We start from the raw sequence: 15781 nt of genomic DNA, 5'->3' as shown, positions 1-15781 counted from the left end.
TTAGTTTTTTTATTAGTTTTTAGTTTTTTTTTCTTTTTAGTTTTTTTTGTAGTTTTTACCTTCTTTTTAGTTTTGTTAAGTTTTTTTTTTTTACTTATGTCCTGGTCGTCATTTATACTCCCTGTGTCCCGGTGCTTTGTTGATTGCTAATCGAACATTCCTTTTGTCCTGGTCGCTTTCTCTTTGAGTGTCGTCATTTATTTTTTTCTTTTTTAGTTCTTTTGGTTTTTACCTTTTTTAGTTTTTTTTTAGTTTTTTAGATGAAAATTTTTTTTAGTTTTTTCCTTTTTTTCTTTTTAGTTTTTTATTGGTTTTTACCTTTATGTTAGCTTATTTTTCAGTTTTTTCCTTTTTTTTTAGTTTTTTTTTTATTTTTTATTTTTTTTAGTTTTTTACCTTTTTTTTAGTTTTTTTAGTTTTTTTAGTTTTTTTTAGTTTTTTAGCTTTTTTACTTTTTTTATTATTTTTTAGTTTTTTTGTAGTTTTTGCCTTTTTTTAGTTTTTTCAGTTTTTTTTTTAGTTTTTTATTGGTTTTTACCTTTATTTTAGCTTATTTTTCAGTTTTTTCCTTTTTTTTAGTTTTTTTAGTTTTTAGTTTTTTTAGTTTTTTACCTTTTTTTTAGTTTTTTAGTTTTTTTAGTTTTTTAGCTTTTTTATTTTTTTTATTAGTTTTTAGTTTTTTTTTTTGTAGTTTTTGCCTTTTTTTTAGTTTTTTTAGTTTTTAGCTTTTTTATTAGTTTTTAGTTTTTTTTGTAGTTTTTGCCTTTTTTTAGTTTTTTTAGTTTTTTAGCTTTTTTATTTTTTTTATTATTTTTTAGTTTTTTTGTAGTTTTTGCCTTTTTTTAGTTTTTTCAGTTTTGACGTCACCTGATCCAGTTTTTTCAGGTGACATCACCTGATCCACGATCCACAGATCCACAGACAACTTATTTTTATATATATAGATAGTTTTTTTTTTTACTTATGTCCTGGTCGTCATTTATACTCCCTGTGTCCCGGTGCTTTGTTGATTGCTAATCGAACATTCCTTTTGTCCTGGTCGCTTTCTCTTTGAGTGTCGTCATTTATTTTTTTATTTTTTAGTTCTTTTAGTTTTTACCTTTTTTAGTTTTTTTTAGTTTTTTAGATGAAATTTTTTTTTAGTTTTTTCCTTTTTTTCTTTTTAGTTTTTTAGTGGTTTTTACCTTTATTTTAGCTTATTTTTCAGTTTTTTCCTTTTTTTAGTTTTTTTTTTTATTTTTTATTTTTTTTAGTTTTTTACCTTTTTTTAGTTTTTTTAGTTTTTTTAGTTTTTTAGCTTTTTTACTTTTTTTTATTAGTTTTTAGTTTTTTTTTTGTAGTTTTTGCCTTTTTTTAGTTTTTTCAGTTTTTTTTTTTGTTTTTTATTGGTTTTTACCTTTATTTTAGCTTATTTTTCAGTTTTTTCCTTTTTTTTTAGTTTTTTTTTTAGTTTTTAGTTTTTTTAGTTTTTTACCTTTTTTTAGTTTTTTTAGTTTTTTTAGTTTTTTAGCTTTTTTATTTTTTTTAAAAAATACAACTTATTTTTATATATATAGATACTAGCTGTTGGGGTGGCGCTTCGCGCCACCCCAACACCTAGCTGGTGGGGGCGCTTCGCGCCCCCCCCCCCCCAAGCCCCCCCGCGCGCGTAAGTCGTTACGCGCCATAATAGTTACGCGCCATTGTAGTTGTGTCCCTATGTCCCACCTGTGAATATATATATATATATATATATATATATATATATATATATATATATATATATATATATATATATATATATATATATATAATATATATATATATATATATATATATATATATATATATATATATATATATATATATATATATATATATATATATATATATATATATATATATATATATATATATATATATATATATATATATATGGTTTTAACTACGTAAAACTTGCGAATATACAACATTCTTTGCTGTTCCATTGTCTTTGCATATAAATAGATTGTCAGGTTTACCGACTCTTGAACATGCAACATATAATGGTCCATGGGAAAACAATCTGTATTCAGATCTATACCTCATGATTCTAATGATTGCCCTTGAGCTTTGTTGATGGTGATTGCTAATCGACCATTCCCTGTCCCGGTGTCCCGGTCGTCATTTATATCCCCCTGTTTCCCCCGGTGTCCCCGTTGTAGTTGTGTCCCTGTGTCCCGGTCGTCATTTATATTCCCTGTGTCCCGGTCGTCATTTGTATCCCGGTGTCCCGGTCTGTATATACATTCGTTTTTTAGTTTTGTTTTTCTCCTTTATTTTTTTCCTTTTTTTTTCTTTTTTAGCTTATTTAGATTTTTAGATTTTTTAGTTTTTTTATTAGTTTTTAGTTTTTTTTTCTTTTTAGTTTTTTTTGTCCCGGTCGTCATTTATATCCCCCTGTTTCCCCCGCTGTCCCCGTTGTAGTTGTGTCCCTGTGTCCCGGTCGTCATTTATATTCCCTGTGTCCCGGTCGTCATTTGTATCCCGGTGTACCGGTCTGTATATACATTCGTTTTTTAGTTTTGTTTTTCTCCTTTATTTTTTTCCTTTTTTTTCTTTTTTAGTTTATTTAGATTTTTAGATTTTTTAGTTTTTTTATTAGTTTTTAGTTTTTTTTTTCTTTTTAGTTTTTTTGTAGTTTTTACCTTCTTTTTAGTTTTGTTAGTTTTTTTTTTACTTATGTCCTGGTCGTCATTTATACTCCCTGTGTCCCGGTGCTTTGTTGATTGCTAATCGAACATTCCTTTTGTCCTGGTCGCTTTCTCTTTGAGTGTCGTCATTTATTTTTTTCTTTTTTAGTTCTTTTAGTTTTTACCTTTTTTAGTTTTTTTTAGTTTTTTAGATGAAAATTTTTTTTAGTTTTTTCCTTTTTTTCTTTTTAGTTTTTTATTGGTTTTTACCTTTATTTTAGCTTATTTTTCAGTTTTTTCCTTTTTTTTTATTTTTTTTTATTTTTTTTAGTTTTTTACCTTTTTTTAGTTTTTTTAGTTTTTTTTAGTTTTTTAGCTTTTTTACTTTTTTTTATTAGTTTTTAGTTTTTTTTGTAGTTTTTGCCTTTTTTTAGTTTTTTCAGTTTTTTTTTAGTTTTTTATTGGTTTTTACCTTTATTTTAGCTTATTTTTCAGTTTTTTCCTTTTTTTGTTTTTTTTAGTTTTTAGTTTTTTTAGTTTTTTACCTTTTTTTAGTTTTTTTAGTTTTTTAGCTTTTTTATTTTTTTTATTAGTTTTTAGTTTTTTTTGTAGTTTTTGCCTTTTTTTTAGTTTTTTTAGTTTTTTAGCTTTTTTATTAGTTTTTAGTTTTTTTTGTAGTTTTTGCCTTTTTTTAGTTTTTTTAGTTTTTTAGCTTTTTTATTTTTTTTATTAGTTTTTAGTTTTTTTTGTAGTTTTTGCCTTTTTTTAGTTTTTTCAGTTTTGACGTCACCTGATCCAGTTTTTTCAGGTGACGTCACCTGATCCACGATCCACAGATCCACAGACAACTTATTTTTATATATATAGATAGTTTTTTTTTTTACTTATGTCCTGGTCGTCTTTTATACTCCCTGTGTCCCGGTGCTTTGTTGATTGCTAATCGAACATTCCTTTTGTCCTGGTCGCTTTCTCTTTGAGTTTCGTCATTTATTTTTTTCTTTTTTAGTTCTTTTAGTTTTTACCTTTTTAGTTTTTTTTAGTTTTTTAGATGAAAATTTTTTTTAGTTTTTTCCTTTTTTTCTTTTTAGTTTTTTATTGGTTTTTACCTTTATTTTAGCTTATTTTTCAGTTTTTTCCTTTTTTTTAGTTTTTTTTTTATTTTTTATTTTTTTTAGTTTTTTACCTTTCTTTAGTTTTTTTAGTTTTTTAGCTTTTTTACTTTTTTTTATTAGTTTTTAGTTTTTTTTTGTAGTTTTTGCCTTTTTTTAGTTTTTTCAGTTTTTTTTTTTTAGTTTTTTATTGGTTTTTACCTTTATTTTAGCTTATTTTTCAGTTTTTTCCTTTTTTTTAGTTTTTTTTAGTTTTTAGTTTTTTTAGTTTTTTACCTTTTTTTAGTTTTTTTAGTTTTTTTAGTTTTTTAGCTTTTTTATTTTTTTTATTAGTTTTTAGTTTTTTTTGTAGTTTTTGCCTTTTTTTAGTTTTTTTAGTTTTTTAGCTTTTTTATTAGTTTTTAGTTTTTTTTTGTAGTTTTTGCCTTTTTTTAGTTTTTTAGCTTTTTTATTTTTTTTATTAGTTTTTAGTTTTTTTTGTAGTTTTTGCCTTTTTTTAGTTTTTTCAGTTTTGACGTCACCTGATCTAGTTTTTTCAGGTGACGTCACCTGATCCACGATCCACAGATCCACAGACAACTTATTTTTATATATATAGATAGATAGTTTTTTTTTTACTTATGTCCTGGTCGTCATTTATACTCCCTGTGTCCCGGTGCTTTGTTGATTGCTAATCGAACATTCCTTTTGTCCTGGTCGCTTTCTCTTTGAGTTTCGTCATTTATTTTTTTCTTTTTTAGTTCTTTTAGTTTTTACCTTTTTTAGTTTTTTTTAGTTTTTTAGATGAAAATTTTTTTTAGTTTTTTCCTTTTTTTCTTTTTAGTTTTTTATTGGTTTTTACCTTTATTTTAGCTTATTTTTCAGTTTTTTCCTTTTTTTTATTTTTTTTTTTATTTTTATTTTTTTTAGTTTTTTACCTTTCTTTAGTTTTTTCAGTTTTTTTTTTAGTTTTTTATTGGTTTTTACCTTTATTTTAGCTTATTTTTCAGTTTTTTCTTTTTTTTTAGTTTTTTTTTAGTTTTTAGTTTTTTTAGTTTTTTTAGTTTTTTTAGTTTTTTAGCTTTTTTATTTTTTTTTATTAGTTTTTAGTTTTTTTTGTAGTTTTTGCCTTTTTTTAGTTTTTTTAGTTTTTTAGCTTTTTTATTAGTTTTTAGTTTTTTTTGTAGTTTTTGCCTTTTTTTAGTTTTTTTAGTTTTTTAGCTTTTTTATTTTTTTTATTAGTTTTTAGTTTTTTTTGTAGTTTTTGCCTTTTTTTAGTTTTTTCAGTTTTGACGTCACCTGATCCAGTTTTTTCAGGTGACGTCACCTGATCCATCCACAGATCCACAGATAACTTATTTTTATATATATAGATTTTTAGTTTTTTTTGTAGTTTTTGCCTTTTTTTAGTTTTTTCAGTTTTGACGTCACCTGATCCAGTTTTTTCAGGTGACGTCACCTGATCCATCCACAGATCCACAGACAACTTATTTTTATATATATAGATATCTATATATATAAAAATAAGTTGTCTGTGTGTGGATCTGTGGATGGATCAGGTGACGTCACCTGAAAAACCTGGATCAGGTGACAAAACTGAAAACTGAAAAAACTAAAAAAAGGCAAAAACTACAAAAAAAACTAAAAACTAATAAAAAAATAAAAAAGCTAAAAAACTAAAAAAACTAAAAAAAGGCAAAAACTACAAAAAAAACTAAAAACTAATAAAAAAGCTAAAAAACTAAAAAAACTAAAAAAAAGGCAAAAACTACAAAAAAAACAAAAACTAATAAAAAAAATAAAAAAGCTAAAAAACTAAAAAAACTAAAAAAACTAAAAAAAGGTAAAAAACTAAAAAAACTAAAAACTAAAAAAAACTAAAAAAAAGGACAGCTAAAAAACTAAAAAAACTAAAAAAACTAAAAAAAGGTAAAAAACTAAAAAAAAAATAAAAAATAAAAAAAACTAAAAAAGGAAAAAACTGAAAAATAAGCTAAAATAAAGGTAAAAACCAATAAAAAACTAAAAAGAAAAAAAGGAAAAAACTAAAAAAAATTTTCATCTAAAAAACTAAAAAAAAATAAAAAAGGTAAAAACTAAAAGAACTAAAAAAGAAAAAAATAAATGACGACACTCAAAGAGAAAGCGACCAGGACAAAAGGAATGTTCGATTAGCAATCAACAAAGCACCGGGACACAGGGAGTATAAATGACGACCAGGACATAAGTAAAAAAAAAAACTAACAAAACTAAAAAGAAGGAAAAAACTACAAAAAAACTAAAAAGAAAAAAACTAAAAAAAGGCAAAAACTACAAAAAAAAACTAAAAACTAATAAAAAAGCTAAAAAACTAAAAAAACTAAAAAAAGGCAAAAACTACAAAAAAAACTAAAAACTAATAAAAAAAAATAAAAAAGCTAAAAAACTAAAAAAACTAAAAAAACTAAAAAAAGGTAAAAAACTAAAAAAACTAAAAACTAAAAAAACTAAAAAAAAGGAAAGAACTGAAAAATAAGCTAAAATAAAGGTAAAAACCAATAAAAAACTAAAAAAAAAACTGAAAAAACTAAAAAAAGGCAAAAACTACAAAAAAACTAAGAACTAATAAAAAAAGTAAAAAAGCTAAAAAACTAAAAAAACTAAAAAAACTAAAAAAAGGTAAAAAACTAAAAAAATAAAAAATAAAAAAAAACTAAAAAAAAGGAAAAAACTGAAAAATAAGCTAAAATAAAGGTAAAAACCAATAAAAAACTAAAAAGAAAAAAAGGAAAAAACTAAAAAAAAATTTTCATCTAAAAAACTAAGCACTCAAAGAGAAAGCGACCAGGACAAAAGGAATGTTCGATTAGCAATCAACAAAGCACCGGGACACAGGGAATATAAATGACGACCAGGACATAAGTAAAAAAAAAAACTAACAAAACTAAAAAGAAGGTAAAAACTACAAAAAAACTAAAAAGAAAAAAAAACTAAAAACTAATAAAAAACTAAAAAATCTAAAAATCTAAATAAACTAAAAAAGAAAAAAAAAGGAAAAAATAATGGAGAAAAACAAAACTAAAAAACGAATGTATCTACAGACCGGGGCACCGGGATACAAATGACGACCGGGACACAGGGAATATAAATGACGACCGAGACACAGGGACACAACTACAACGGGGACACCGGGGGAAACAGGGGGATATAAATGACGACCGGGACACCGGGACAGGGAATGGTCGATTAGCAATCACCATCAACAAAGCTCAAGGGCAATCATTAGAATCATGAGGTATAGATCTGAATACAGATTGTTTTCCCATGGACCATTATATGTTGCATGTTCAAGAGTCGGTAAACCTGACAATCTATTTATATGCAAAGACAATGGGACAGCAAAGAATGTTGTATATTCGCAAGTTTTACGTAGTTAAAACCATATATATATATATATATATATATATATATATATATATATATATATATATATATATATATATATATATATATATATATATATATATATATATATATATATATATATATATATATATATATATCTATATTCACAGGTGGGACATAGGGACACAACTACAATGGCGCGTAACTATTATGGCGCGTAACGACTTACGCGCGCGGGGGGGCTTATATATATATATATATATATATATATATATATATATATATATATATATATATATATATATATATATATATATATATATATTCAAACAGCAGCCTACCACAGTTGGAACTAACCTCATTCCCTTCCTCAAACTATCTGAAGATTTAGCACCTTTTGCGTCATTTACGTTTTATTGAAAATTATTTGTATCTTGAACACTGCTGTGTTTTTTCAAAACATCGACGACAAATAAAAAACAAATAATTATAATAATCAAGATGACTGAAACGGACTAATGAAAATAAATTGCATGTACAATGATATCAATCCCAGGAAACTCAGTCATCGATTCGTTTATACCTTTTATTTTTTTATTTTCAAAATTATAAATAAATAAAAAATGTACAGTTAAATTTATTTTCAGTAAAGCGCAAATGATGCAACAGACTTTAAAACTTTTATGGTTAGAGGAGATGGAAGAGAACAGTAACTAAATTCCTGTTTGAGGTAATTTTTATTCGTTTTAAGTTTGACTCTTTACTCTTATCTCAAAAACTTACTTTTTAATATTCATTTTAAATCTTCGTTTTACTTTATTCAAATAATAAATGTTTTTTTAACTGAAAGTAAGGAGCGACATTAAAACTTAAAACGAACAGAAATTACTCCGTATATGAAAGGGCCTGTTCCCTCCTCAACGCCCCGCTCCTTACGCTAAAGTTCGACTCTTTCTTTCAACTCTACTTTTTAAAACGATAAAAAACTTAGCGTAAAGAGCGGAGCGCCGAGGAGGGATCAGCCCCTTTCATATACGGAGTAATTTCTGTTCGTTTTAAGTTTTAATGTCGCTCCTTACTTTCAGTTAAAAACCTTGTACAATTGTCCATGGTAAAAACAATCTGTATTAAGATCTATACCACATTTTTTTATTGATTGCCCTTGAGCTTTGTTGATGGTGATAGCAAATGCTAATCGAATTGAGAATTGCAATCTTTTAAATTAAAAAGACAGATCCGTTGGAATCATGGGAATGCGAGGAATAAGAACAGCCTCACCCTCAAAAGGCTCTGTCAAGATTGTTGCCTCTATTACGTTTTCCATTGTTTTTTGTTTTTTTTTTACGGCAAGTCGTGTCCCATTGCAAAGCTTTGCTGGGTTGATATTTCGTAACAGTATTATTGGTACGCCTATTTTTAGTTGTAGCACGTGTGGTAGAAACCCTGGCAGATCCAGGGAATTTAAAAATTCAGATGGATAATTAACCACTTCAATTGGTTCCAGAACTATGTCGACTGACTTGTAAATTACTTCCTGGTTTCGAATCTTGGTCAAAATAATATTGTTGATTTCGTGGACGTCTTTATTCTTGGCTGCCAGAATCGCTCGTTCACTTAGCCATTTATGATTTTTATAATTGGTTAGAATATTCGGAAATACGTTTTAAACCAATTCATTTTTGGACTTCACTAAATTACAGAATTCAGCAGGCAGTTGTATACGTCCTGAAATTGCGTCTACTGGGAGCTTTTCGTTTCCAATTGCCAGCAATTGATCTGAAAATGTTTTATCAGAGTCATCGTTTTGCAATCAGACACGCATATTTGTAGTTAATATTAATGTCTTTACGTGTACCCATAAATTAGAATTTTTCAGGCAAGCATTCATTTCGTCTGCAGGGTTTGATCTAGGTATTATAGGTAATTTTTGCCTGAAATTTCCCGCAAGCAATATTAATGTGCTGCCAAAGGGTTTCGAATTTCCTCGCAAATCTCGCAATGATGGATCCAGAGCCTCGATCGATTTTTTGTGTGCCATTGTGCACTCGTCCCAAATAATAAGTTTGCATTGCTGCAATACTTTACCCATCCAAAATGATTTGGAAATATTGCACGTGGGCGTTTCTGTAGAATGCAAATTCAGAGGTTATTTCAACGCCAAATGAGCAGTTCTTCCACCAGGCAGCAACGTTGCGGCTATTCCGGACGACGCAATTGCCAATGCTATGTCATTTTTTGATCGAATTGATGCCAGAATCAATTTTATCACAAACGTTTTACCAGTACCTCCTGGCGCATCCAAAAAGAAGATTTCTCCAACGTTGTTATCGACACAATGCATTATCTTATCATAAATGTCCTTTTGCTCAGACGTTAACTTAGAAATATTATTTTGTACATACGACAATAGATCACTCGTGTTGTAACTTTGTTCACGATCCAATTCTACACCTGTCGAAACAGCAGCGTTACGATTAGGTGAAGGCATTGCAAATCCTGAAGAGGTTTGTTTGCCGTACATAAGCACAAATCTTCAATAATAACTAAAGTGTAGTTATAAATTTCTGATTTAAAATCAAAAGTCAGATTTGACGTCTCTAACCGTTTTCGATGGATTATATCCTCGGCCATTTTCGATTTATATTTTTCCCATAACTCTGTAGGAGCTGAAGGAGAGCAAGTTGTTAGTATGATTCCAAACAATGCAAGAATTTGACTTGGAGTTGACGTTTTGCCCGCGTCATTGATATTCCTCAGAAGACAGGTTTACCACTTCCTAAGTATATATGTATTTACCCGGATTCAGATTTACGAATTTAGGTGAACGTCAGAGGAATTATCGTTTATGAAATGAATATAGTTTTCAAGGACACACTTTTCTGGCTGGCAAAAGGCTAACAACTAATATATATAAAGGATATTTTCGTTGATACTTTCGAAGACCACACTGTCTTTTTATGATGATAAATTAAAGTTCAAATAGGGATAAATTCTTTTAAAAGATGTGATAAATTTCACAAAAATACTTGACATTTCGGTCATATATGCAGTGACCGTCATCAGAATGTCACTACTGATGACGGTCACTGCATATGTGACCGAAATATCTAATATGTTTTGGGAATTTATTACTGTCTGTTAAAAGGATTTATCCCTATTTGAACTGTTATTTAAGGTTATTCTCATTGCAATAGCATAAAATTTCCAGAAATTTTCTTGGTTAACTGGGTTTTTGGTGCCAACAATTTCTTTTCTTTCTCTAGTCATATAAATTAGGAACAATTTTATAAATCGAATTATTGAACTACTTATACGTTCTCGTGAATTTGTGGTTGAACAGAGTTGTCGAATTATCAAGTACACTAAGATACATTTTTCTTAGCATCGTTTGTTTTGGTTAGGTAAATGACACTTTGAGGTAGGAAATGATCTTGAGATTTTTCTGCTTAATGATGCCAGGAGAATCACATTCCACTGCGGTTTTATGCTAATTTGTCTTACCTTAGTATTTATTAGGAGTTTTTTTGAGGAGATTAATATGCAGTAATTTATATTTAGACATGATGTAAATTTGAAGTAAGCCTTAAAAAAAAGACAAAAAAGTAGGTTAATTTTTGTGGAAATTTCAAGAAAATTGCGTAAACACAATTTCATTTTTTTGGATGATGGAGAGTATCATTCCTCGAGATCTACCTCCTCTGAATTATTAGCCAGGTTTTGGGTAGGGGGAGGACATGCTGGATTGTTGCACATTTACTTATTGAATTAATTTTAATTTATAAAGTTAAATCTTAGAGTATTATTGGGAGTGCAACTTAAAGCACCTAATACCCGGAAGGAAAACTACAAACCGTTTTATTAGATGGCTTTGGGAGTGGGCAAGATGTCAAACCAAGTACTTACCCTTCACTGAAAACCAAATATATTCAAAAATGTGTTTGCTTTCTCAATGCCCATACTAAGGAAGTATGCCACTCTTCTGACAAAAATGCTTGTTAAGTCAAAGCTCTATGACCTAACATATACCTTTTGTTAGGTTATCCATCGATAAAATTTCCTATTGAACCGATGACCTTTTGGTAGACCACTAGATCGTAAATGTTGTTGTGTTATGTAACGCAAGAGCATATGAGGAATCAAGAAATAGAGGATAAAAAATTCAAACTGAGAATTTTGGATAGGTAGTAAATTTTTGTTATATGATGTTACAAAAGGTAGAGAGCATTTCGGAATTTTCTTTACCTGGTAACATAATCCGTATTCTACTTATTAGAGAGTGTTAGACCGAAGACAAGGCTATTGTCTTTTGCGAAATGTTGACCTTTGTTGACCTGAGCCTCGGTATTATACTTCATATTCCTTATCAACCTAATTTAAACGTGAGATCAAAAATTCTAGTGAAACTGAACGAAAAACTCTAGTAGATTATTTTTTGTTTTTGTGATATTATTTCTTATAATTTTTAAACTATATAATTATGCTGGTCAGAATATAGGGCTTCTGATTTCTTGGCATATTGTGGACTAGGAACACCAAGGATAACTGAGTGGATTTAGTGCAATCACATAAGTCTACGTTTTAACTTTTTTTTTTTTAACTCTATTTATTTGAAAGTACTTGAGTACAGCAGTATTTCCACAGTACTGAGATTTTACTTATAATCCATAATTCACTACTGTAGTATCTGTTTAGTTTCACTGTTGGTACTGACGAAGACCATACGAGCCAAGTAAGCAGTAAGGAATACCACTTGCATTTGTCTCGCAGAGTTGGCTACCAGGAAGGTTCCATCATGATATTTTGTTTGAAGAACTCCTATGATAATATTACCATATAGACTGTGATCGTGCTTTGTGCTGGTTTTTAGAAGTAAAACGCTTGTCCTCGGATATCTGATGCCTATCAGAAAGGTACCTCACAAAGACAATAGAAACTGTTTTTCACTTCGACTACCAGATATAGGAGCTTTTCGAAAATGAAATTTTTAATCCATTTAAAATATCAGAATACTAGATAGTAAAACAATATCAAACGTGTCATTCATCACTTAATTCTGTCTAAATATGAAGTTTCATGAAGATCCGATCACTCCTTCGTAAGTTAAAAATACGTCATTTTTTCTTATTTTTCAGAATTACCCCCCCCCCCAATTGAGCGGATCCGTTCCAATTATGTAAATCACGTATGCAAGACTTCTGCTTATTTTTCCAACCAAGTTTCATCCCAATCCCTCCAATCTAAGCGTTTTCCATCATTTTAGGTTTCCCCACCCCAAACTTCCCCCAATGTCACTAGATCCGGTCAGGATTTAAAATAAGAGCTTTGAGACACGATATCCTTCTAAATATCAAATTTCATGGAGATCCAATCACCCGTTCGTAAGTTAAAAATACCTGATTGTTTCTAATTTTTCAGAATTAACCCCCCCCCCAACTACCCCAAAGAGAGCGGATCCGTTCTGGTTATGTCAATCATGTATCTAGGACTCGTGTTTTGTCCCACCAAGTTTCATCCCGATCCCTCCACTCTAAGTGTTTTCCAAGTTTTAGGTTTCCCCCCTCCCAACTCCCCGCCCCCTTCAACAGATCCGGTCGGGATTTAAAATAAGAACTCTAAGACACGATATCCTTCTAAACATCAAATTTCATTGAGATCCGACCACCCGTTCGTAAGTTGAAAATACCTCATTTTTTTCTAATTTTTCAAAAATACCCCCCCCAACTACCCCAAAGAGAGCGAATCAGTTCCGATATTGTCAATCATGTATCTGGGACTTGCGCTTATTTTTCCCATCAAGTTTCATCCCGGTCCCTCCACTCTAAGTGTTTTCCAAGATTTTAGGTTCCCCCCCTCCAACTCCCCCCAATGTCATCAGATCCGGTCGGGATTTAAAATAAGAGCTCTGAGACACAATATTATTCCAAACATCAAATTTCATTAAGATCAAATCACCGGCTCATAAGTTAAAAATACTTCATTTTTTCTATTTTTTTCCGAATTAACTGCCCCCCCCCCCCAGATGGTCAAATCGGGAAAACGACTATTTCTAATTTGATCTGGTTCGGTCCCTGATACGCTTGCCAAATTTCATCGTCCTAGCTTACCTGGAAGTGCCTAAAGTAGCAAAACCGGGACTTTAGGTTTCCCCCCTCCAACTCCCCCCAATGTCATCAGATCCAGTCGTATTTAAAATAAGAGCTCTGGAAACACTATATCATTCCAAACATCAAATTTCATTAAGATCCAATCACCCGCTCATAAGTTAAAAATACTTCATTTTTTCTATTTTTTGCGAATTAACCGGCCCCCCACTCCCCCCCAGATGTCGTAATCGGGAATACGACTATTTCTAATTTAAGCTGGTCATGTCCCTGATACGCCTGCCAAATGTCATCGTCCTAGCTTACCTGGAAGTGCCTAAAGTAGCAAAACCGGGACCGACAGAGAGACAGACCGACAGAATTGGCGATTGCTATATGTCACTTGGTTAATACCAACTGCGATAAAAACAATAGTATGTGATTTTGACCCGCTTTGTTCTCATCACCACTTGCTCAACCCTTATCACTTGAAATTGTTGGAAATTTTCTAAATATTTTAATGAAGTTTGAACCATTGTCAGTTCATACTCCGCGTACCTTTCATTCAACCGTAATTTCATATCGTATAAAGATTGTACAAGAACACATGAAGACAGCATATCTCGTAATGAATCACTATTGTTGAGCAATTTTGTCATAAGTGTGAGCCTTCTAAACATTAAGATGCAAGAGCAAATTATTTCTACCCATTATTTCTTCGTCAAGCAACTGGGCTATCATTCCCTAGTAAGTTTTGTGGTTAGCAGACCAAATGTGTGCAGTATAATTACTTAATATGTGCGATTAAGTGAAAAACTAGATACACTTGAGAGTGCGTAAGTACTCAAGTAACTTTAAGCCAATGTATAATTTCAATACCAAATTTATTGGGAAGGCGCTCATTGCAACGCTTTTAAATCATTTAACAATGGATTCTACCTTTTTGAAATAGCACCAGTAGCTGAAATTTTAAACAAGAAAACCCTGGAGTATAATGAATTGCCTTTCGTTTTTGAATGGACAGTTTATTTATTAACGAAAAAATAGCTAGGGAAAACACAGAAAGCGAATATTTTCGAGAGAGCAACCGCCTTTCTTCTTCAGCGTGAACAAAATAATATCCGCTTTCTGTGTTTTCTTCAGTATTTTCATTTGGCCTTTAAAAACCCTATCTTTAATCGTTTTCTTTCTTTATTGTATTTTGTTTAATTAATTTAAATTCACCAAACTTCAGGCCGTGATTAAGTGAACTGATGGAACTCGAAAATCCCATGTTAAATTGAAAATTTACATTTAAAAAGTACTCAAGTATTCATTGGCGGAAGATGCCGCTTTTAATATCAGGCCATAGCTTCTTGAAGATGCTACAAAATGTTTGAAAGGATTTTGCTCTATTTCTTCTAATTGCTTAGAAATCTTAGAAAATGTCTAGGTCCTTTTCACAAGTTTACTCTATGAAGGATATTGTTTTTGGAACAAAATCGGTACTATCATGAGCAGAAGACAATAACCTGTAAGATGATTGGAACCATTTTTCAATGTATTTTCCTGTTTTCTAACAGTCCCCTAGAATATTTTCAGCTACCTGAAATTTTTACAAGTCGGTTGCCACAAAGAATCGTTTCAGATCGCCGATAATAGCCCCTAGAGACCAAAATGACAAGCTGGTATAATCAACTGCTTGTTAATAGAGTGTGAAATTTTCATAAATTATTTCAATGCAATGAAGAAACCTAGAAATCAGAAATAGTCAGGAGGCTTCCGTAAAGTTGTGCACACAAAGCTGAAATCATGGGGAAAATTAAATCAAAGCGAAGTATGCAATTGCGAAAAATTTGGGGATAGGCGAGTGGATAAAGAATCGAAAAAAGGCTAAGGCGGACTGTTGCATGGAAGTTGGAAAGAGTGGACTGGTCAACCTCAAACGAGGCCACGACTACTTTTACCATGTACAATGTCAGCTTGAATGTGCTCAGCTAGATACTTGCTTTTTCATGATTTTTACCCAGAAAGACTTCTACATTGAAAAGATAGACCGCGATCCAGGCTTTTGGACCGATAAGATTTTTCCCAAGCTAAAAGGATTCTTCATGGATGCTTTGATCCCAGAGTTCCACGGCGGCTTCCAATACGAGAGCCGTATTTATAAGATTAATCGTCTAGTACCGGTAACAGGAAAATTCATTTTCCTTACATTCTATCCTTCTTTTTATTTACATACTTAATTGTATTGTCATTTCAAATAAAATACCTTTGTTTATATTGCTTGTCCTCCAACTTTATCAAACAGTTCGTGGTAACGAACTGTAGTAAAGAGCGACCCAGCTCAACAGTAACCAAAACTCTAAAAAATGGAGTTTTTGATACCAATAGCTACATCAAAAGAATCGCTTTTTAATGCTGATTTTAAATATATTTGCTTTATCAAGTTTAATCTTACCCATCAAAAGTAACGAGCCTGAGAAAATTTGCTTTATTTTAGAAAATAGGGACAAACAACCCCTAAAAGTCATAGAACCCTACTGTAGAAGTTTCAAGCTCCTATCTACCAAAATATGGAATTTTGTATTTTTTTGCC

Source organism: Artemia franciscana, chromosome 3 (assembly GCF_032884065.1).
Source record: "Artemia franciscana chromosome 3, ASM3288406v1, whole genome shotgun sequence".
In the NCBI taxonomy this organism is placed as follows: domain Eukaryota; kingdom Metazoa; phylum Arthropoda; class Branchiopoda; order Anostraca; family Artemiidae; genus Artemia; species Artemia franciscana.
Note: the sequence above shows the minus strand (reverse complement) of the source record.